This window comes from Papio anubis, chromosome 3 (genome assembly GCF_008728515.1).
Source record: "Papio anubis isolate 15944 chromosome 3, Panubis1.0, whole genome shotgun sequence".
Taxonomy (NCBI): domain Eukaryota; kingdom Metazoa; phylum Chordata; class Mammalia; order Primates; family Cercopithecidae; genus Papio; species Papio anubis.
This window is the reverse complement of record NC_044978.1, coordinates 66,919,023-66,943,523: the sequence shown is the minus strand read 5'-3', so window position 1 is coordinate 66,943,523 and position 24,501 is coordinate 66,919,023. Positions and strand designations below refer to the sequence as shown.

The 24,501-nt window shown below is 39.8% G+C and overlaps 1 long non-coding RNA gene across 5 annotated transcripts in view; it reads left to right on the top strand.

The window, feature by feature from the left end:
- The first annotated feature begins 536 nt into the window (after nucleotides 1-536).
- Nucleotides 537-24,501, top strand: part of LOC108586082 — a 41,027-nt gene continuing 17,062 nt past the window's right edge. For all 5 annotated transcript variants that reach the window (XR_001902820.3, XR_001902821.3, XR_002522187.2 and 2 more), the window contains exon 1: nucleotides 537-2,028. This is a non-coding gene — a long non-coding RNA (uncharacterized LOC108586082). The remainder of the gene's footprint in view (nucleotides 2,029-24,501) is intronic.

Genomic DNA, 24,501 nt, shown 5'->3' with positions numbered 1-24,501 from the left:
TCTAGATTAGTTCTCAAAATGTAGGCCCTGGACTAGCAGCATGGGTATCACCTAGGAGCTTATTGGAAAAGCATAATCTCAAACCCCACCACAGAACTATAAAGTTAGAATCTACATTTTGACAAGATCCCAGGTGATTTGTATGCACACTCAAATCTGAGAAGCTCTGCTCTAATAAACAATTAATATTCAAATTGTCCCAATAGTCTCAACAATATCACTCTTTACTGTTCCCTGTCCTACACCCTCCCCAAGTCTTAGTCTAGTCAAGTATCTCACATTACATTTAATTGTCAAGTCTTTTTTACTTTAGAACTGTGGCTCTAAAACTTGAGTATGCATCAGATTCACTTGGAGAGTTAGTGGAAACACAGATTGCCACCCCCGCCACAACCTTATTTCTTAGTGGTAGTGGTTGTTGCTGCTGACTCTGGGACCACACTTTGAATATCAAGATGTAAAATAATAGTACATATTATTTCAGTGTTAAATTTCTAAGTGTAATAATCCTGGTTATATAGGAAAAGGCCTTTGTCCCTAAGAGATTCTTGCTAAAATGTTTAGCGATTAAGTATCATGATATCTACAACTAACTCACAGATGATTCTGTAAAACAAAGAAACAACTAGATGGATGGATGGATCATGAATGCATGGAGTGGATGGATGGATGTGATATGGACAGGTGATAGGGAAATACTGGTAGGAGAGGGTGCCTCCCTGCAAAGGTTCCACTCTCAAGCCTGAAGACCCATGGCCCTAAGTGGGAACAGGTATTTCTGTTTTCATGCCCGAAAAGTTGTCTTTCAGCCCACCACACCCCCATCCTGGACCCCATACCTATATAAACCCCAAGTTCCAGAAGCAGACGAGCTGATGAAGAGATAAGGAGACAAGCACATGGCAGAATGACATGGCAGAGAAAGAGAAGAGAATGTCTGAACACCAAGAGGAGTTTGACTGCAGGCGGTTGGAGAGAAAGTTCGGCCACTGGACAGCCAAACACCAGGGGAAGATTATCTTCCCACTCCATCTTCCCTTCCAGCTCCCCATCCATTGTTCTGAGAGCCACCTCCACCACTCAATAAAACCCCACATTCATCCTTCAAGCCCATGTGTGACCCGATTCTTCCAGGATGCTGGGCAAGAGCTCAGAACACAAAAAGCTGTCACACTGCCCCTCTGCCCTTGAGAAAAAGCAGAGGTCCATTGAGCTGGTTAACACTTAAGCCATCTGTGGACAGCAAGGCTAAAGGAGCGTTGTTAACACTGGGGCCACAGACACCCACCCCTAGACACTACTGTGGGGCCAGAGCCCAAAGCACTCACCCCAGCTCCTGCACCTGCCTGTCTGCATGCTCCCCCATCCTGTCATGGGTTTGAGCAGTGAAAAGGCGAGCTACACCCCTGTCACACGTCCTATGAGGGGAATCAGGGAACTCTCCCTATTGGATATTGTTTTATCCAATAGATGGATAAAACAAATGTGACAAAATATTAACAATCAGTGAACATGAACATAGATGAACAGTGAACACAGTGAACAAAATAGTTGAGGGAACACATAAACAAACAAACTGTAGAGGAGGAAAAAACCTTTTCCTCTACCCTCTTAGGCTCACTGCCCGGGACTCTGCAAATTAGACTGCTAAAAGACAGTTCAACAAGTGAAAAGGCACACATATTTTATTTTATGTTAATTTTTACATAACAAGGGAGCCTTTTTTAGAAAAGAAGTGAAGACCCAAAGAAGCAGGTCTGGGAACTTATATGCCATTTTAAACGAAGAGCAATACATTGCAAGATATGTGACAAGAAAAGAAAAGGGTTTGGGGCTTCCAAGCATTGCATCCTGTGGGTAGATAAATATGTGGGGGAAACTAATAAAAGATAAAGCTATCTTAGCAAGATTTGTTTGTGCAGGTCCATCTCAGTGCTGACGTTCTGTTTTCTTCAAGGTCGTGGTACTTTTCTGGGAGAAGAGATTTATGGCAGTCCTTATTTCTCAGGAGTTTCTGCTTTTACTCAGGTAAGGGAAGCTCTGGGAAGCCTTTCTGCATCTGTTGAATCCCAAATGTCTTCAGCTTAAGATAATTTTTTTATGCAAAAGTGGCATATTTTAGGGCAGCATATTCTGATCCTCTTCAAAACCATGTTGACCTAGAGGTTGTAGATTTTATGTTGAGTCTGGAAAGAGCAGTGCTTGGGTGGATCTGATTTGCAACTCCTCACTGCTTAGTGGGCAGAGTACAGTACGTGACCCAATAACCAGCCCTTATGATTTTAACCTGAAGAGCTGAATCGAAGCTGGTCTTGTAGGTGGTGTTTTGTCCCATGATGACCAATGGGAGGGGTAACCATACTGAACTGATTTCACTAATATTAAGTCTTCAACCAACATTTTCTTACCATTTGTTTATGGTGTCCGGAATATTTGACCCTTGCCATCTGTGTCCAGTCAGCAACCATCCATGGGTATTTAGAGTAGGCAGTGGGAGGGGTGCTCCATTAATCACTGAGATGGGTAGGTCAAAGCACCCTGGTCTAGTTGGGGAAGGAATGCAGATTCTGGTTCCGGCAATGCCAAGTAAGAGGTAATGTTTTCAAGGCAGGTCACTTAGGCCCTTTGGCTTGGTGTTTCCATGTCTGTAGCCTGACCATTGGACTAGTGCAGGGATTTTCAAATTGTGTTTTGTGGAACCTTCAGCGATTCCCTAAAGATACCTCAGGGACTGCTGAAAGGAGTGGGGGGTACCTGTTAGGAAGGTTTAGGGGGAAGGTACCTCCCCTACTCCAACCACACATAGTGAACCATTCACCCCTGTGGGGTGATGGCAGGTGGGACATTGATGGGAGGAATAAGGTGGTGGAGTGGGGAGAGAATACAAAGAAAGGCAGGGTGCTCCTTGGCCACCTATGAACCATCTCATTCTTGTGAAAGTTTATTGAGTGACTCCTAGTTCAGGCCAGACATCCTCATGAAGACTGAAGAGGTGGCCAAGGCAGCACAGGGTCCAAGGACACAAGGCTTCTTACAGGAGGTACTTTTCAGTCAGATCCCCAAAAGCAGCTCCAAAACCCATGACTGATTCTAAGGCTGGTGTATGCCCTATCTTGCTCTCCATAGCAAAAAGAGAGGACTCTTTTCATGTTGCCACTGTAAATGCCTTGTGTGAGCTACATGCTTCAGTAAGAAATGCCCAGTATCCCTTGGCACCAGCCAAAATTTGCCTTAAATTGTGAACTGAAATAATTCATTTTTTGTTGGATTGTTTCACTGATGCTTACACTTAGCTATAATTCTAAACAAACAACTTTGCCAGCGAGCTGTAATGTTTACACTGACCATAACCCGGTTTCTAGATGTCCAGATACTTTCTTAACAGCACCTCCTGCCACAGCATACTGTCCCACCAGTCAGGCAAGGTCTGCAGGCCAGGTCCCCTGCAGGAAGGCTTGGCAATGCTAGGTAACATGTCTTGGGTTAGGCATCTGCTTCTCCTGTGCATGCACACACACACACACGCGTGCACACATGCACACACACATGCACTGTTACTACTTATTAGTCACCAAGGCATAAGTTTTAAACTCTGAAAAATATAAACTGACACCATATCTCCTATTGTTACAAGTTTAGTCCAGCAGTTAGTTCCACTTTTGCTTCTATAGGAACTAGGACATAAACCCTAATTTACATTGGTGACCCACAGTCTCAGATGCTACGGTAGGTAAGAGTTTGATACTACTTTTCTTTAAAATCACATATATACACAAGCATACACACACAAACAAGCCTCATATTAAAGATTTATTCTTAGATTTGCATTCACTTCCTCTATATCCACTGTTGCACTTGCTTCTGGTCACACTGATCTGCCACAGTCTTACATAAGTCACTTAGCCTTTCTCAGCCTTATCATCTCTATTTATAACATGAGAGAGTTTGCAGGTTCCTGAGGGGCCATGCTGTCTTTGGCCTAATTCTGTGCCATGTTCTCTGCCTAGAAGCCTGTACCACTCTCCAAGCTTGCCCCTCAGGAGGCATTTGGCAATATCTAAAGACATTTTTGGTTGTCACAACTTTGATGAAAGGGGATGTGACTGACATCTAAGTAGAGGCCAGAGATACTATTAATCCTATATGCAAAAGTAAGCCCTTACAACAAATACTTATCTGGTCCAAATGTCAATAGTGCCAAGGTTGAGAAACCCTTTTCTAGACCTAGTAACTCCTAAAAGTTCTTTACCTTGAAATTTAAATGTCGCTTCCCCCAAAGACCCCGGTCTAATGCCCTAAACTGAAGAAAAAATCTATCAGAGCACTTGTCCCCCTATGCTGTAATTATTCTTTACCCTTTTTTTTCTTTTTAGGAGATGAAGGAATATTTCTTGTTTAGTGCTTTATGTATCTCTCGAGCTTAGCACATAATGTAGCAGAATAAGGGAATGGATAGATGGATGGATGGTGTCTTAGTCCATTTAGTGTTGCTATACAGAATAACTGAAACTGGGTAATTTATTTTAAAAAAGAGAGAGGTTGATTTAGCTCATGATTATACAGGCTGGAAAGTTCAAGGGCATGGCCCTGGCTTCTGGTGAGGTCTTTCATGCTGGGATGTAATATGGCAGAGAAGGTCAATGGAGAAATATACGTGTGCAAAGAAGACACAAAACCCAAGGGGAATCCTTGGCTTTATAACAAACCACTATTATGGGAACTAGTTCAGTCTTGCCAGAGTGAGAACTCACTACCATGAGAACAGCACCAAGCCCTTCATGATGGATTTACCTCCATGACCCAAACACCTCCCATTAGGCCCCACTTCCCAACACAGACACATTGTCATCTGAGACTCCAGGCAAGCTCCTTTTGGCTATAAGCCTGTAAAATAAAAAAATAAGTTACAGTTAATCATTATTGTACAACATCGGTTGGAACTTCATGGGTCCACTTATACGTGAATTTTCTTCTGCTTCTGCCACCCCTAAGACAGCAAGGCCAAACGCTTCTCTTCTTCCTCTTCCTCAGCCTACTCAAAATGAAGGATATTGACCTTTATACAAATGAAGGATAAAGACCTTTATGAGGATGAAAACCTTTATGATGATCCACTTCCACTTGATAAAGAATAAATGTATTTTCTTTTCTTTATTATTTTCTGAATAACATTTGCTTTTCTCTAGCCTACTTTATTTTGAGAATATGGTATATAATACATATATAAAATATGTGTTCATTCACTGTTTATGTTATTGGCAAGGCTTCTGGTCAATAGTAGGCTATTAGTAGTTAAGTTTGGGGGAGACAAAAGTTATATGTAGATTTTTGACTTTGCAAGGGGTCAGCACCTGAACTCACACATTGTTCAGGGGGTCAACTGTATTTACTTCCAAGATAAAATGGTTGTACAGGCATTGGGTAAACATTCCCATTCCAAAAGGGAGAAATTAGTCAAAAGAAATAAATGACAAGCCCCACACAAGTCCAAAACCCAGAAAAGAAGTCATTAAATCTTAAAACTCCAGAATAAACTCTTAGATTCCATGTTTCTCATCGTGGACTCAGTGGTGCAAGGGGTGGACTCCCATGGCTTTGCTGGTGGTAGCCCACATGGCTGCTCTAACAGGCTAGAGTTAAACGTATGTGGCTTTTCCAGGCTATGGCTGAACACAGCCAGTGGCTCTACCATTGTGGGGTCCTGGCCGTAGCCCCACCTGTGTGGCTTCACTAGGCATTGCTATGGTGGGAACTCTCTGCAGCAACTCTGACCTCACATTTCTGCTCAGCATTTCCCTAGTAGTTGCACTCCGTGGTGGCTCCACTCTTTCAACAAATCTCTCCCTGGGCCCACAGGCTTTTCCATGCAGTCTATCTAGGTGGAGAAAGCCACACTTCCATAGCTGTTGCATTCTGTGAGTCTGCAGAACCACATGGAAGCCACAAAGGTTTACTGCTTCAGCCCTCCAGAGCTACAGCCTGAGCCATATGTAGGGCCATTTGAGACGTGGCTACTCTAGCTCAAGCAGCCAAGATGTGGGGAGCAGTGTCCTGAGATAGTGTAGGAGTATGGTGCCCTGGGGACTGTCCCCCCAGAACCGTTCTTCCCTCTCAGGCCTTTGGACTTATGATGGGAAGGGTGTCTTCAAAGATCTTTGAAATGCCTTTGAGACCTTTTTCCCATTGTTTTGATTATTAGCACCTGCTCCCTTTTGTCAATGTGCATCTCTATAGCAAGCAGTAGTTGGGTCACACCCTTGGATTCCTCTCCTGAAAATTCCTTTTTCATTCTCTGTCACATAGCCAGGTTACAAATTCTCCAAGTTTTTAATACTCTGCTTCTCTTTTAATTTTAAGTTCTGTCTTTAGGTCATTTCTTTGCTGTCATAACAGAGCATAAGCTGTTAAAAGTAACCACACAGGTTCTTGAGTGCTTTGCTGCCTAGAAAGCTCTTCCACCAGATATCCTAGTTCACTGACTTAAGTTCAGCCTTCCACAAGGCCCTAGGGCATAGACACAATGCAGTCAAGTTATCTTCCCTGGTGTACCATTGGTGACCTTTGCTCCAGTTCCAAATAAGTTTCTCCTCAAGAAAAGTCTCCGTCTGAGACCTTGTCAGAATGTCCTTTACTGTCCATGTTTCTATCATTATTTTGGTCATGACCACTCAGCCAGTCTTTAAGAAGTTCCAAACTTTCTCATGTCTTTGTATCTTCTGAGCCTCCACCAGAATCACCCTCAATGCTCTGTTCATGGCAATACAGACTTTCTAGCCTGTTCTTCCAAACTCTTTCAACCTCTGCCCATTACCCAGTTCCAAAGCCACCTATCTTTATAGCCACACCCATTCCTCGGTACCAATTTTCTGTCTTAGTCTGTTTTGTGTTGTTACAACAGAATACCTGAGACTATGTAATTTATAAAGAGGCTTATTTATGCCATAGTTCTGCAGGCTGAGAAGTTCAAAGGCATGACCCTGGGTTCTGGAAAGGGCTTTCATGCTATATCATTAAATGGTGGAGAAGATGAAAGGGGAAGTGGACATGTGCAAAGAAGAGAGGTGTCTTGGCTTTATAACCCACTCTGGAAGGAACTAATTTAGTCTTGCCAGAGTGAGAATTCACTACCACAAGAATGGCACTACGCATTCATGAGGGACCCACCTCCGTGACACAAACACCTGCCACTAGGCCCCACCTCCCATTACTGTTACAATGGGAATCTAATATCAATAAGAGTTTTGGTGGGGACAAACAATATCCAAACTATGGCAGATGGATGAAGTCTTGTTAGTTTGCTAGAGCTGCTATAAAATGCCACAGGGTGGGTGGCTTAACTAAAATAAGTTTATTTTCTCACAGTTTCAGAGGATGGAAATCCAAAATCGAGGTGTCAGCAGGTGTTATTGCTTGAATGTTTGTAACCTCCAAAACTCATGTTGAAACTTAGTCCCTGGTGTGGCAGTGTTACAAGATTAAGAGGTGGGGCCTTTAAGAGGTGATTGGGTCGTGAGGACTTTGATCTCATGAATGGATTAATTCGTTCTTGGATTAATGAATTAATAAATTATCATAGAATGGGATGTGTGGCTTTATAAGAAAAAGAAGAGAGACCTGATCTAGCACACTCAGCCCCTTTGCCATGTGAGGCCCTGTGCTGCCTCCCCTGGAGAGAGTCCCCACTGGGAAGAAGCCTTTTACCAGGTGCAGTCCTTTGTTCTTGGACTTCTCGGCCTCCATAGCTGTAAGAAATACATTTCTCTTCTTTATAATTTGCCTAGTTTCAGGTTTTCTGTTATGAGCAACAGAAAACAGACTAAGACAGCAGGTTTAGTTTCTTCTGAAGCCTTTTTCCTTGAATTCCAGATTGCTGTCTTCTCACTGTGTCCTCACAGTGAGCATTTCATACCACTTTAGAGCCTGACTTTTCTACATGCATCCATATTTTTCCTTCTTATAAGGACACCAGTCAGATTGGATTAAAGTCCACCCTAATTTTTAACTTATCACCTATTTTATCTTAATCACCTCTTTACAGGTCCTATCTCCAAATAAAGCCACAGTCTGAGGTACTAAGGGTTAGGTCTTTAACATGTAAATTTGGGGGTGGGGAATGTTAGGCCTCTGAGCCCAAGCTAAGCCATCGCATCCCCTGTGACCTGCACGTATACATCCAGATGGCCTGAAGCAACTGAAGATCCACAAAAGAAGTGAAAATAGCCTTAACTGATGACATTCCACCATTGTGATTTGTTTCTGCCCCACCCTAACTGATCAATGTACTTTGTAATCTCCCCCACCCTTAAGAAGGTTTTTTGTAATTTCCCCCACCCTTCAGAATGTACTTTGTGAGATCCACCCCCTGCCCACAAAACATTGCTCCTAACTCCACCGCCTATCCCAAAACCTATAAGAACTAATGATAATCCCACCACACTTCGCTGACTTTCTTTTCGGACTCAGTCCGCCTGCACCCAGGTGAAATAAACAGCCTTGTTGCTCACACAAAGCCTGTTGATGGACTCTCTTTACACGGACAGACGTGTGAGACAGGGAACACAATTCAGCCTGTAACAGATGGATTTTTATTATCTCTGACATTCTGAGGTTCAACTCCTTAGGAATATGTCTTAATTCAAGACAATTCTCCTGGTCTCTTCCCAGTACTAGCAGCTTTTCTTCAACAATCTCTCCACCTTTTATTTCAAATAACTGAGGACTGTGAGATCGGCAAATAAAAATTATCTGTTGTAACCTTAGAGCTCGCATCCTTAAACAGATTATCAAAGGCAACCTCAATCCATCGTTGGATCCTGCCTCCCATACTTACAAACTGTGTGATCTTGGGCAATTTCAGTTTCTGCTCTGAAAAATGGTATGATAATTATATGAACCTCCAAAAGATAGTGCTAGGATTCAGTAAGATAATACATAAAATATGCCTAACATAGTGCCTGGCACATAGTAAGTATTCAATGAATGTTGTGGGGTGGTGGGGGGGCGCGTGTTTCAGCGATTGAGTTTTTGTGTATGTCTGAATTACACTTTTTTTCAATATCACTGTAAAGTTTTTCTTTCACGTTAGTAAAAACTTTGATATTTTCAAGGCAAAACATATTTTGCTTTCTAAGGCTTTCCTTTTAGTTGAAGTTACAGATAACGTAAGAAACCAAATTGTCATCAAGTTTTTACTCACAACTCCTACCCTGATACCCTGTGTAACCCCAACTCTCAGAAGCTAATGATGGGCTAATGGAAAAATGAGAGGAAAGAGTTTTTTAGGACCTAGATCCCCTCGGTCAACTTCATCATCTCCCTCTCATCCATCCCAGCATTCACTCCTGCATTAAACTTATAGATTCTTGTTCCTTACTATCTCTTAAATATTTCTGCTTCCTGATAGGCTCATCTCTCCACCTTGGCTGAGACCCTCACCACTTGTTCAGTACCACTTTAGAGCCTGACTTCCCTGATCCTGGACCATGTACCTTCACACCCATACCCTGACTCTGCCCTCAATTTGATTTTGCCGAAATATAATGCCTCAATGGCTTCCTCTAGCTTTCAGGATAAACTTCAAACTACTTAATCCATGAGCCCTTTCCAATTTGACCCCTACTTTCTTCTCTAGCTTCTTCCTCTCCCTGCCCCTCCCGCTGAAAGCACTGTGCTGTTTCACATATCTGTCCCTCTCCACATGTCACACTCTCTACTTCAAATCCCCTTCCTCTGTCCTTCATCTAGTCAACTCCTGCTTGTTCTTCAAACATCCACCTCCTCCAGGAAGCCTTCTTTACTCTTTAGGGTCCAATAGTAGCTTTTATTTATTGAGGAAAATTTGCATACAATGAAATGCACACATCTTAAGTATTAATTCAAGTAGTTTTAATAAATGTATACACACCCATGTAGCCACTACCTCAATAAAAATATAGAAAAATGTTTGTGCTCCTTCCCAGTTGATCCTCACCCCCACCATTCATAAACACCCACCCCACCCTCCTAATTTCTACCACCACTGATTAGTTTTACCTATTCTTGAATTTCATATAAATGGAATCATGGAATCACACTCCTTTGTGTCTGTTTTCTTTTGCTTAATATAGTGTTATTGCAATTCATCCATGTAGTATGTTACAGTAGTTCATTCTCTTTTTTAAAATTGCTGAGTAGAATTCCATTGCATGAACATATTACAGTTTGGTTAAACATTAACTGCCCTATTGATGGGCATTTGAACTGCTTTGTTTTTTGGCTATTATGAATAAAGCTGTTATGAACACTGCTAGCATTTTTTACATATCCATGCTTTGCTCTTGATCTTAAGAGAAGAGTTTAATATTTCACCATTCAGTTTAATGTTAGCAGTAGGCTTTTAAAAATTGTCCTTTATCAGAATGAGGAAATTTTCTCCTTAGTTTGCAGAACATTTTTTTGTTTTTAAATGATGAAGAGATGCTAAATATTTTCAAAAGTTCTTTTGCATTTTTAAAATAATAATTTGTTTTATTATTTGATTTTGGATGTTAAACAATCTTTGCATTCTTTGCATGGATCATGGTCATGATTAATACAATTTTACATATTGCTGGATAAAACTTGTCCATTTAAAAGTATTTTTTTGCTTCTATGTTTATGAAGTATATTGGTCTCTGATTTTCTTTTCTCAAAAGATTTACGTAGGTTTTGGTATTGGTATTCTGCTGACCTCATAAAATAAATTTTGAAGTATTCCCCCATCCTTTGTTTTCTAGAAGAATTTTTGTAACCTTGATATCATTTCTTTAATAAATGATCAATATAATTCACTAGGGAAGCCCTGGGCTGAGAGTGTTCCTGTGAGACTGTTTTTGTTATTATTATGAACTCCATTTCTTTAATAGATATAGAGCTCTTCATGTGTTCTATTTCTTCTTGTGTCAGTTTTAGTAAATTTATCTTTCAAATAATTTGTCCATTTTATCTACTTCTTAAAATGTAAACAAATTTTAAAAATTATTTTAAAAATTATAAAATTAATTTTATAATTGGTTATCTAAACCTTGTTTTTTGTCAGTCTTGCTTAGGATTTGTCCTTTTATTTTATTTTATTTTATTTTATTTTATTTTATTTTTTGAGACAGAGTCTTTTCTGTCACCCAGGCTGGAGTTCAGTGGCACAATCTTGGCTCACTGCAACCTCCCTCCCAGGTTCAAGAGATTCCTATGCCTCAGCCTCCTGAGTAGCTGAGATTACAGGCACATGCCACCACATCCAGCTAAGTTTTTGAATTTTTAGTAGAGGTAGGGTTTCGCTATGTCAGTCCTGACCTCAGTTGATCCGCCCTCTTTGACCTCCCAAAGTGCTGGGATTACAGGCATGAGCCACCGTGCCAGTCTGGATTTGTTGATTTTATTAATCTTTTCAAAGAACATATTTTTGACTTTTCTTAATTTTTTTCTGTTTGTTTTCTATTTCATAGATTTCTGCTCTTTTCATTATTTTCTTCATTCTACTTACCTCAAGTTTATTTTGCTCTTCTTTTTTTAGCTTCTTAAGATGGAATCCTAGCTAAGTGATTTTAGACCTGTTTTTGTATTACAAGTATTTAATGCTGAAAAATCCCTATACAAGATGGGCGCAGTGGCTCATGCCTGTAATCCCAGCACTTTGGGAGACTGAGGCAAGCAGATCACGAGGTCAGGAGTCCGAGACCAGCCTGGCCAATATGGTGAAACCCCGTCTCTACTAAGAAAAAAAAAAAAAAGAAAAGCCAGGCGTGGTGGCTCACGTGCTTGTAGTCCCATCTACTCGGGAGGATGAGACAGAAGAATCACTTGAACCTGAGAGGCAGAGGTTGCAGTGAGCCAAGATCACGCCACTGCACTCCAGCCTGGGCAACAGAGCAAGACTCTGTCTCAAAAAAAAAAAAAGTCCCTGTACACACTGATTAATTAGCTGCATCCCACAATTTTGATATGTTGTGTTTGTATTCTTACTAATTCAAAATGTTTTCTAATATCTTTTGTGATTTATTCTTTGATTCGTGGGTTATTTAGAAATCTATTTAATTTCCAAATACTTAGGACTTATCTAGCTATCTTATTATTAATGATTTCTAATTTAATTTCATTGTGGTAATAAAACACATACTTTGAGATTTTGAAATTTATTGAATTTTATTTTAAGGCTGAGACTATGACCTGTCTTGCTGGTCATATTCTTGAATGTTCTATGTGCAATTATAAAGAATGTGTACATTGAAGTTATTGTTAGTGTTCTGTAAATAGTAGTTAGAGTGAGTTTGATAGTTTTATTAGTCCATTCCTGTGTCACTATAAAGAAATACCTGAGGCTGGGTCATTTATAAAGAAAAGAGGTTTAATTGACTTACAATTCTACAGACTGTACAGTGCTGGCATTTGCTTCTGGTGAGGGCCTCAGGAAGCTTACAAGCATGGCAGAAGGCGAAGTGGGAGTAGGCATGTCACATGGTGAGAGAGGAAGCAAGAGAGCAAGGTGAGAGGTGCAACACAATTTTAAACAACCAGATATCATGTGAACTAACTGAGCAGGAACTCATTTATCACCAAGGGGATGGTGCTAAACCATTCATGAAGGATCTGCTTCCATGAGCCAGTCATCTCCACCAGGCCCCACCTCCAACATTGGGAACCATATTTCAACATGAGATTTGGAGGGGACAAACATCTGAACCATATCAACAGTGATATTCAAATATTCTGTATACTCGGTGATTTTTTTTTGTCTAGTTGGTCTATAGATTACTGAGGGAGGTGTGTTAAAAAGTGTCAATTATAACTGTGGATTTGGTTATTTGTTCCTTTAGTTTTTTTCAGTATTTGCTTCATGTATTTTGAAGCTCTGTGTTAGATGCATACAAACTTATAATTGTAATGTATTCCTGACGAAATGATTCATTTATCATTATGAAATATTCAATGTTCATCTCTTTCACTGGTAGTACGTCTTGCTTTGAAGTCTGTTTTATCTGATATTAATATTAGAACACACCTTCTAATAATGTTTTTATCACATATCTTTTTCTGTTCCTTTAAACCTACCTGTGATTTTATATTTAAAGTGTGTCTCTTGTAGAAAGCATATAGCTGTGTTTTGTATTTTTACAAAGTCTGTTTCTGCTTTTTAATAGTGTTTAGTCCATTTTCATTTAATATTAATTAGTTATATGGTTGGATTGAAGTCTATCATTTTCCTGTGTGTTTTCTCTTTATCCCATCTGCTTTTTATTCTCGTGTTTCTTCTTTCCTGCCTTCTTTGGGTTAATTAAATATCTTTATTGTTATATTTTAATTTTCCTCATATTTAAGTATTCCCTCCGTTTGTCTGTTTGTTTGTTTGTTTGTTGAGACGGAGTCTTGCTCTGTCACCCAGGCTGGAGTGCAGTGGCACGATCCCATCTCACTGTAACCTCCGCCTCCTGGGTTCAAGAGATTCTCTTGCCTCAGCCTCCTGAGTAGCTGGGATTACAGGCACCCGCCACCATGCCCAGCTAATTTTTGTACTTTTAGTAGAGACAGGGTTTCACTATGTTGGCCAGGCTGCTCTTGAACTCCTGACCTCAAGCGATCCACCTGCCTCAGCCTCCCATAGTGCTGGGATTATAGGTGTGAGCCACCATGCCCATCCTGGTATTCCTTTTTTAATCCTTTTGAGCTACTACTAGGATTATGATGTACATTTTTAATTCATCATAGTCTGTGTAGAGTTAATTTGTACCACTTCATGTTAAATTTAAGAATCCTAAACAATGTAATTTAATTTACCACTACTCCATCTTGTGTGCTGTTATTATAGATCTTTTATAATCTCCACAAGAAGATGTTATAATTTTAATTTTTGGCATTAAACAGTTACTTATCTTTGAAGGAAATTAAGAGAAGAAAAATGATGGCGTTTAATATTTACCCATATATCTACTTTTTCTAGTAGTCTTTATTTTTTCCTGTATTTCTGAATTTCTTCTGAGACCAGATACCACTGGGCATGTTCAGGGTGATATGGCCATAGACAAATTTCTATCTGCTATTATTTCCTTTAGTTTGAAGAACTTCCTTTAATAGTTTTGTAGGAAATCTATTTGCTTTTAAAACTTTTTTTGAAAATACATGTATTTTGCCAAATTTTTGAAGGATATTTTTACTGAGTATAGAATTTGGGGTTTAGTTTCTTTAAGGCCTGCTAAGGATGTTTTTTCATTGTCTTGTTTTAAAATTTTTATTCGTATCTCTTCAAATTTGTTTTATCAGTTTTTTCATTTTCTTCTGTCTTTGTTTCTGATAAGTCAGATATCATTCTTGTCATCTTTTTCCTATAAATAATGCATCTTTTTTTCTCTTCTGGACGCTTTAAATTTTTTTCCCTTTCCCATTGGTTTTACCAGTTTAACTATGGTAGGCATTGTCTTCTTTGCAATTACACTGCTTGAGATCCTCTAAGGTGCTTAGTTCTACACTTTAATGTTTTTTACCCAGTTTGGAAAATTTTTGGCCACCATTTTTATAGATTTTTTTTCTGCTTCATTATCTCCCTTGTTTCCCTCTGGGACTCTCATTTCACATTTTAGACCAATTGATATTATTCTGTGTCCCTAAGGTTCTAACCACTCTTCAACTTTCATTCTCTGTGTTCTTCAAATGAGAATGTTCAAATATATGTGTACAAGTCCACTGACCCTTTATTCTGCTATAGTCAACCAGTTAAGTCCATCCAGTGGTTTTTTTTACTTCTGATATTATACTCCTTAGTTTTATATTACCACTGCTTTTATAATTTCTGTGTCTCCTAAGACTCTCATCTATTCACTCACTATAACCATTTTTCCTTTAAGCCCTTGAGCACATTTATAATAGTTGCTTTAAAGTTACTATCTTCCAATGCCAATCTTTGGATTATCCTGGGGTATGTTTCTCTTAAGAGATTTCTATACTCATATTTTCCTATTTCTTTGTGTGCCTATTATTTTTTGTATATTGATATTATGCATGATACATTATAGAGACTACAATCTGTTATCTTTCTCTAGAGATGATGCTATTTGTTGTAGTAGGCATTTAAATTACTGGCTCATCACTTGAATTTGTGGAGGAATGATTTCACATTTTTGTTAGGATATGTTTGTTTTTGTTTTGCTTTTAGTCTTAGGATTAATTCCTATATCTTGACTGCTAAGGACTAGCCTCTGTGGGATTTCAATGGAAAGCCCAAGGTGTTTACCAAGTCTCTCTAACTTAATGGGAACTATATGCCAACTCTATCTACACTGAAGTGAACCCCAGCTGAAATCTCTGCTGAGCCTTTCAGATAGTGCTGTCCATTGGGCCCCGAAGTCTCTCCTGTCCATGCACAGTTCAGGAATTGTTCAAGGATTTGAAGCAGTTTATGGGCAGGTTTGGAGGCTCCCTACTCCAACTTTCTCCCTCAATTCCCAGCTACTCTGCCACCCCAAACTGTGTTCTCTGATCCCACATATCAATACACTGAAGGCTTCTGCTTCAGTTCTGGTTTCCCTACATCTCATGGATTGGAGAGGGCCCCCAAGGCAAAAGTCATGTAAATGTAGCTCTCACTCATTATGCTTTTCTTCTTTCAATAGTCAAACTCTCTTCACTTTTTCCCTACTTTTCACTGTTCTTGGTGAAATAGTGGCTTTTCATATTCTATTTGAGGCTTATCGTTGTTATCTGTGGGATAGTTGGTCTAAACTACATGACCATTACCAGAATCAGAGCTTTCCCATAGTATTTCTTTTAGAGATAGTTCTCACTATGTTGCCCAGGCTGAATTTGAACTCCTGGGCTCAAGCAATTCTCCAGTCTTAGCCTCCTGAGTACCTGGGACTACAGGCATCCACCACCACACCTATGTACCCACAGTAGTGAACATTCACCTATCACAGAATGTGCCACACTTTGCTATAATTATGAATTTTAATTGTATGTCTCCCCCACTAGAATCTAAACCCTTTCCAGCAAGATCTATTTTCTGCAGTAGATTCCAGACCAGAAAAAATAGAGGACATTACACCAAATTCTGCATGTTTTAATATGGTACCAATCTGTGCTTGACAAAGTGATGTTTTCTGATTGTCAAAGGAACAAAAACAGTACAAACAACTGTGGTATCTCAGAATGTTTTACTCAGTGTGACTCTTCTACATGATTAGGGACTTTGCTGCCGTTTTCATGGTAATGTAGCCTCACTACAAAGCATGTTTTCAGGGAGTAGACTCAATATCTGGCTCTGTAACCTGCAAGAGGCCAGACTACTGCTGCTAAGATCTAATGCTCTAAGTTGACTGGTAGGCTTCATAAACTGACTGGGCTCATTTTACAATGAGTGGGAAGGGGATTCCACATTCTTGTTTTCTACAGTTGGTTAGCCAGAGAGGATACTCCTAGAAGGGGTTTACAGCTTAATTTCATTTAACTAGGGGTTTGATGAGGATGTGAATAGCATCATTCTTTTATAAAAGTTGTGTGGAAGATAATTTAAAGTGTGGAATTGAGGAGTCTATGAATTCAGTGCTCTTCAATTGTAAGTGACAGAAATACAATTGAAACTGGCTTAAATATAAAAGGGGATTTTGGGGGGCTCACATAATTAGGTTAGTGGTGAACTTTCAGGCACAATCTATCTCCCTTTCTCTTACTCGGCTTTTGTCTGGACTCAGAAAGCATTCCCCAAAGAATGATAAAGATGGCCACTGGTACTCTAGCCCAAATCTCATCAGCTTAGCAACCCCAGTAAGAAAAGAATATGTCTTTCTCTAAATAATTACAAGAAATGGCACAGAAAGTCTTCCCATTGCTCTACCTTGTGTTATGTACTCACACCTGGAGCTGGGGATGAAGTGAGACCAATCCCAGTTGACCACGTAGACTGATAGTTGAGCTATGAGGGATTTGCAAAGAAAAAGAGGGGTTTTGATAATGGAAGAAGGAGGATAGATGTTAGGCAGACAAAAACAAAGGCTTTTGGTTTTTTGTTGCTTTTCAACAGAGAAAAAGAAGTTACAACATTAAATGTAAAAGCAACAGAGGCTAGACTAGAAGTGAGCAGAAGCAAGAGATAAAAGACACTAACGCAGAAATAGTTAAAACACTGAGACTATATTGAGGAAACCTATATTACACAGAAAATAACGATAAACTTTTGGAAGAAGGAAGTATGATCAAAGGCAGCTGTAAAAAAAGATTTAATTTATGTGTTTAATTAAAATGCTGCAACCTCAAATCTTTCTTCTGTGGCAAACACTAGGAACATTTTTAAAATTCACTTCTTCGTTTATTAAGAAATTATGTATTAAAATACAATTCAATGTGGCATATAGATGAGGTTCTCACATGGGCTATTTGTTATGAAAGAAATTCTATAAGTGGGATGAGGTGAGAATTCAGCACAAGCTATTGTCACTACAGGCAAAATAAGTCTGAAAACCAGCTTCTACATTGTTGAATGTGTAAACACTTTATAAGACATTTTTCCATGCCTTATTCCGTTTTATCTTTGTGAACATTCTATGATCTTAGGCTGAACTATTACAGCTATTTCACAGATGAGGAAATCTGCAGCATGTTTCTGGCTTCTTCACAAATGAAGGATAAAGCATAACAATTTCCTGGTTAAAGTACTAAAGAGAACCCCAACTAGATTAAGGTCACTTTACCAAGAGCCAGTGACCAGGCATTCTGCCAGTTTCAGGATCCTGCGAGCTCCCTTCTCCACTGTTTCTGTGTGAGCAGGTCCACCCCGAGAGGTATATCACAGCATGTTTCAAACAGTCCTGTTCTTCTTCACACTAAGTTCTGTGAGTCCTAAGTTCTGTGGGTCCAAGAAGAAATGATATTCCTGGCCCTGAGTCTCCTTTTAGAACTGATTTAGGTAGTGGAAATCTTTGTAAACTCCAGGACAGAAAAAGTTGAGAATTTTTTTTAGAATTTATATTGTTTGCTTTTCGCCAGGTACGGGGTGACAAGGTCCTGATGTTTTTAGAACTGGGTGTCTGTACGTATTTGCGTTGTTTCAATAGGTGGCAGCATGTCCTCTTCTTTAAAAGGTATCTTTTTAAAAGGACCTAGTGACAGCTTCTGTTGTTGGGAAATGAAAAAGTGACAATAAGAGAGGCAAATAGGAAATGTTCCCTGTGACACACCATACATATATTGCTCATGGTCACAACTTAAGTCATTTAACAGATTTTGATCCATCAGTAATAACTTTAGAACAAAAGTTGTAACATGACACTTCTACTTCAAACTATAATGCCACTTAGGTCTCTCCTCACTGGGGACTCAATATATTGGAAAAGTTTTGGGAAAGCAATGTGAAGCACTTTCCCACATGCCATTTTGTCCCATCTTGGCCGCACCCTTTCCTTGTCTACCTTCTTCAGTGTGAGCAGCTCCAAACTCTCTTCTCCCTTCAGGATGGATTTTGTTAATCAGCAGGTGCAAATATTTTAATTCTATTTGCAATGGAGTTTCTCCCAAAGGGACCCTCCAAGAAATGTTTGGTTCTCACTGGGTCAAACAAGAAAGGGAGAGGCTTACTAGAAGTTTAGAAACTGTCCACTACCCTATGTTCCAATAATATCGAAAGGGGTTAGCCAGCCTGCTTTAGGCAGACAGTAAGGGAAGGGTCCCCTAGAATCTCTGACCCATCCTACAAGTGTTTATACCAGATGTTTTGTGCAGATAAGGGAGCTTGCCTAAACATGCCCGCAGTGGAAAAGTCCATTCCTTAACACAAGTGCAGTAAGGGAAACAAATCAATATGGAGCGGCTCAATTTAAGGGCCCAAATGCACACTGAAAGGACGGGCTAGAGCCTCCAGGAATTCATGCCTTAAGCTGGGGTACTTAACTGTGAAGGAGGCAACCAGCTCTCAGGACCCCTCTCTTTGCTGAGAGTTTTCCTTTTGTTTAGTAAATCCTACTCTGCTCACTCTCTTGGCTTGGTATACCTAATTTTTCCTGGTTGTGAGAAAAGAAATGAGACCTAGCTGAGCTAAGGAGCAAAAATCCTGCATTGATATAAATATCCCTATCTGGGAGAATTTATTCAGTTTGTGGCATGGAAGTGATGGCTGCCCTGGGGTAGAGGTTGGTTGGTCAGGAGGAAGTAGCAGGTCCTCTTGGTATGTAGGATTTAGGGTGCACATCAGTAGGGTCATATTCTCTCACTTGAGCACTCACGCTTCATGCTGCAAGTATATTCATCTCCATAAACTGGACTCCTTTAGGTTAAATGGGCTTAAAGACAAATTGTGACCAAAAAAAGAAATAATCTATATAAAATATATAATGAATATATGTAATTACACATAATTTTACGTGAACAAATATATCCTAACTTTCCTGAAACTCCCTCTATTATGACAATATAATTAATCTTTACCTTAAACCCTCTTATTTTAAAAATAAACTTTTTAAAGAAAAAAAGCACTCTGCCTGCCCAGATCTCCTTGGATTCTTTTTATCAGCTCTGTATGCCCATCCCCCAATCTTCTGCATGCTTTGATACCAGCTTGTGTTTGGGACACTCAGAGGACTGCCTTCACTTTAGTATGCAATTGGTGTGCACTGGAGCAGCCTCATCAGAATTCTGAAGTTTGGTGAGTGGCTACTGTGGGAGGACAAAAAGCCCAGCCCCTTTGCCTCCAAGCACAGCTGACAACTCCACAGGGTAATTTATGCTCTGAGGATCCCACAGGATCAGGCTGAATCTGGGGAGTCACCTAAAAAATCATGCCCTGGCTTGGCTTTCCCCTTCCCTATCCTGCTTTTCTCACTCAGTTACTGATTTATCTGGGAGTGTCTCCTCCATAAATCACAGGCACCTGAATCCTTGACTCACCATCTACTTACATATGATGTGTGAGGAACTTGACCTTGGACACTAATTGTTCTCTCTCTCTCTTTCAGGTTATTATTTTCCTTTTGTAAATTATTTTAGGGGAAATTACTTGAATTAAGATTATAAGGAGCCAGACGTGGTAGCTTACGCCTGTAATCCCAGCACTTTGGGAGGCTAAGGTGGGCGGATCAGTTGAGCCCAGCAGTTCAAGACCGTACTGGGCAACATGGTGAAACCCCATCTCTACTGAAAATACAAAAATTAGCTCCACATGGTGGCACTCGCCTGTAGTCCCAGCTTCTTGGGAGACCGAGGCAGGAGAATCACTTGAACTCAGGAGGTGTAGGTTGCAGTGAGCTGAGATCATATCATTGTACCCAGCCTAGGTGATGGAGCAAGACCATGTCTCAAGAATAAAAAAAGATTATAGGGGAAAAACACGTATACATATACACACACAAAAACAAAACAAAAAAAAACCCTTTCCTCCCCAAACTGACCACTTCTCAGCCATCTCTCACCAGGAAGATGGTGACATGATCAGAGCTAGTTTTAAAAGAATCTTAAAGTTGTTCTTGTTGACTGAAGTACCACAACCTAGAATCCTGTGGCAAATACTGGGTTTTTACCTCACTCTCTTCCCGGTTATCACCTAGCTAATTGTTTTCCCTCTCCATAGCCTTCTCCAACTTCTTCTATGTGTCATTTATCAGATAGAACTTTTAAAAAAAACACTTTTCCATCATTTATTTTCAATTTTTTATTGAATTATACATAGAGAAAAAATGGTATTAATCATAAGTATACAACTCAACAAATGCCATCTTCTAGATCAAGAAATACATTACTAGTACCCCAGAAGCACCCATTTATACTCTCTCTCAACTTATTGCTGTGTTCAATTCCATTGTATGATTGTTCCACAATATTTCATTTTGAGAGAAGGTAGAAATTAACTCCTTTAGAGACTCATAAATGAACATATAGATGCTTCAAATTTTCTATTTTTGTAAAGGGGGAGGAGATGTAATATGGACGAGTGTTAGTTGTATGATTGGAAAACATCAAGATATTTTATTTGTCAGAAGAATTCTAGACAATATAAAGCCAGAAGTTTTCTTTAGAAAAATATTTTTGCTAGAATTTTAATGATAAGTGAAAGAATGTTTCCATTTTTATCTTTCAAGCTTCATATCGCTGAAGGCCAGGTTCAAAAATAAAGAAGAGGTGTGGTTACATCTGGTAAGAGAATAGGGGAATATTTTCAGAAGATACAAGATAGAGAATAGGAAGAAGTTATAAGGGAAAAAATCAATAGCACACAAATTGCATAATAAATAGAAGGCAAACTGTGTGTTAGGAATGAAAACCCCGTGAGAGACCTTCATTGCAGAACCCACCAATTCTTTCTACAAATATTTAATGAGTTTTTTCAATGTTCAGGACATTGTTCTAATAGCCAGGTATACAGCAGTGAATAAAAAAGACAAAAATTCCTGTGCACATGGAACTTATATTCTAGTGGGGGACAGAGACTATAAACACATAAATGTTTAAAATATATGTGTCCAGGGTGGTAAGTGCTATGAAGAAAAATAAAGCAGAGGTGTTTGGGCAATTTAAAGTAGGGTGGTAGTGAGGCAAGACTTAGTAGAGAAGATGACATTTGAGTAAAGTCATAAAGGAGGTGAGGGAATGGGACACATGGACATTTGGCAGGAGAGCATCCAAAACAGAGGGAATAAAAAGTGCAAATGCCTCAGGAGAGAATGTTCCTGGAATGCTGGAGAACAGAAAGAATGCCAATGTGGCTAGAGTCGAGTAAAAAGAGTGAAAACAAGGTTAGAGAGGCTGGAGGTGGAAGAGATGCGAACAAGTAGTCCTTGTAGGACTCGGGTTTTACTCTGAATTATATGAGAAGTGTTGGAAGATTTTGAGCTGAGAAGTGGCATACTCTGATTGGTTTTTAAAGGGACCATTCAAATTGTTTTGTTGCAGATAGATTTTGGTGAGGGGCAAGGACAAAAGCAGGAAAACTATTTGGGAAGGTGACCTGGTTTGTATCTGTGTCCCCGCCAAATCTCATATTGCATTATAATCCCCGTTTGGGAGTGGGGCCTGGTGGGAGGTGACTGGATCATGGGGGCAGAGTTCTAATGAATGATTTAGCATCATCCACCCTTGGTACTGTGATAGAGTTCTCACAAGATCTGGTTGTTTGAAAGTGCGTAGCACGTCCCTCTGCCCCCTCCTCCTGCTCCAGCCATGTGAGGATGCCTGCTTTGGCTTTGCCTTCCACGAGTAAAAGCTCCCTGAAGCCTCCCCAGAAGCAAATGCAGCCATGCTTGTACAGCCTGTGGAGCCGTGAGCCAATTAAACCTCTTTTCTTGTAAATTACCCAGTCTCGGGCATTTCTTTAAAGCAATGTGAGAACAGACTAATACAGAAGATATTACAATCATCTGAGTGAGAGATTATGGTGGCACCAACAAAGTAGAAACTGGAGGTGGTGAGAGTGGATTCTAGAGATATTTTGAAAAGAGAATTGATTGGCTTTGGTAAGAATTAGATTCAGCATGTAAGAGGGAGTTGTCAAGAAAGACATCAATTAATAAATCATGTGTTTTGTGTTTAGTTCAATTTAATTTTGCAAGCATTTGTTTTCTACTGTATGTTATTTACTGTGTGTATGAGGCACTGTGCTTGCCTCATATACAGTAATTTCTCTTTCCGTTTCTCTGGAAAGAGACACTGACATAAAAATCAATAAATCTGCCTTTACTATATTAAGTCTAATAATCAAAGTATGCTCAAGTTTTGAAAGTGGGAAGGGGTCAACACTGTCACAGAAATACAGTAACATGGTGATGGAAATCCTTTGAGAAGAATGATGACTGAGTTGAATATTGATGGACACCTGAGTGTTTTCGTTTTCAGGCTATATATATATTTTTTCTTTCTTTTTTAAAATTTTACTTTAAGTTCCAGGATACATGTGCAGAACGTGCAGTTTTGTTACGCAGGTATATGTGTGCCATGGTAGTTTGCTGCACCTATTGACCCATCTTCTTAAGTTCCCTCCCCTTAGCCCCCACCCACCAACAGACGCTGGTGTATGTTGTTCCCCTCCCTGTGTCCGTGTGTTTTCAATGTTCACCTCCCACTTATGGGTGAGAACATGCGGTGTTTGGTTTTCTGTTTCTGTGTTAGTTTGCTGAGGATGATGGCTTCCAGCTTCATCTATGTCCCTACAAAGGACATAATCTCATTTCTTTTTATAGCTGCAGAGTATTCCATGGTGTATATGCACCACATTTTCTCTATCCAGTCTATCATTGATGGGCATTTGGGTTGTCCGTGACTTTGCTATTGTAAATAGCACTCCAATAAACATATGCGTGCATGTGTTTTTGTAGTAGAATAATTTGTATTCCTTTGGGTATATACCTGGTAATGGGATTGCTGGGTCAAACCTGAGTGTTTTCTAAGCATTAAAAGGGGATGGAGGAATAATATTCTATGGAGAGGTCACTGCCAGTGCAAAGTTACAGAGGAATGAAACAACGTAGTGTGTCTAGGGAACTAGAAGTGATTGGATTGGCTGGAATGTGAAGTCCAAGGTGAAGAGAAGCTGGGAGCTGAGTGCAGCATAAGAAAAAAGGTCTTACATGCCCCGCTTCAGGCCTGGGCTTTGTTCTAGAGGAGAGCTAGTGAAAGATTTTAAATAAGGGAAAGTAATCATGCTTACATTTTACCAAATATCACTCCAGCGGCCATGTGAGGTGGATTGGAGAGAGTAGATGAAATGCTAGAAATCCAGTTGAAAGGTATTTTAAGTATTGCAACAAGAGCTGAGAGCCTGAATTAAGGTGATAGCAGAGGTAGTAGAAAAGAAATGATGAATTTAAAAGATAGAAATAACAAGGCCCAGTTAGTGATCATGGTTATAGTGAGTAAAGGAGAAGGCAGAGTCTGGGAGGCTAGGAGGATATAGTCCCCTCAATTAAGTTTAGGGAACTCTTGAAAAGGAGAAGGTCATGGAAGTGGGGAAAAGTGAAGAGATCAATTTTAGCATGTTGAGATGAAGAGCCTGGGAGATAAAGAGAACATCTCCAGGGAGCAGTTGGATATATGACCCTGGGAATTAGTAGAAAGGTCTAGCCTTTAGCTATAGATTTAGGGGTCAACAGCATAGAGGGGGTATTTAAAAGAACAGGAGCACATTTGACTATCGAGGAGGAAGGCTTAAAGTGAAAAGATGACCAGAAACAGAATCCTCAGGAACATCAACTTCTAAGGAGAGGACACAGGAAGGCAAATCAACAACTGACACTGAGTATGTATGGTCAGAGAGTAAGACCTCAGTCAGACAAAAAGGGCCTTCAAAGTCATAAGGAAAAGGGAGGGGGTGAGGGGGTGGTTGAGAATAGCAAAAACCATGATAAGATCAAGTAAGCTAAGGGCTTAGATACATTGTGAATTGGTTATTAGGAGGTCATTGCTGACCAGAGACAGGGCAATTCCAATGATACAGTGACAAGGTGTGAGATGGGTACAAATCAGATTATAGTGGTCTGATTAGTAGATAGGAGGTGAGAGAGTGTCAAGACACTTGTACAGACT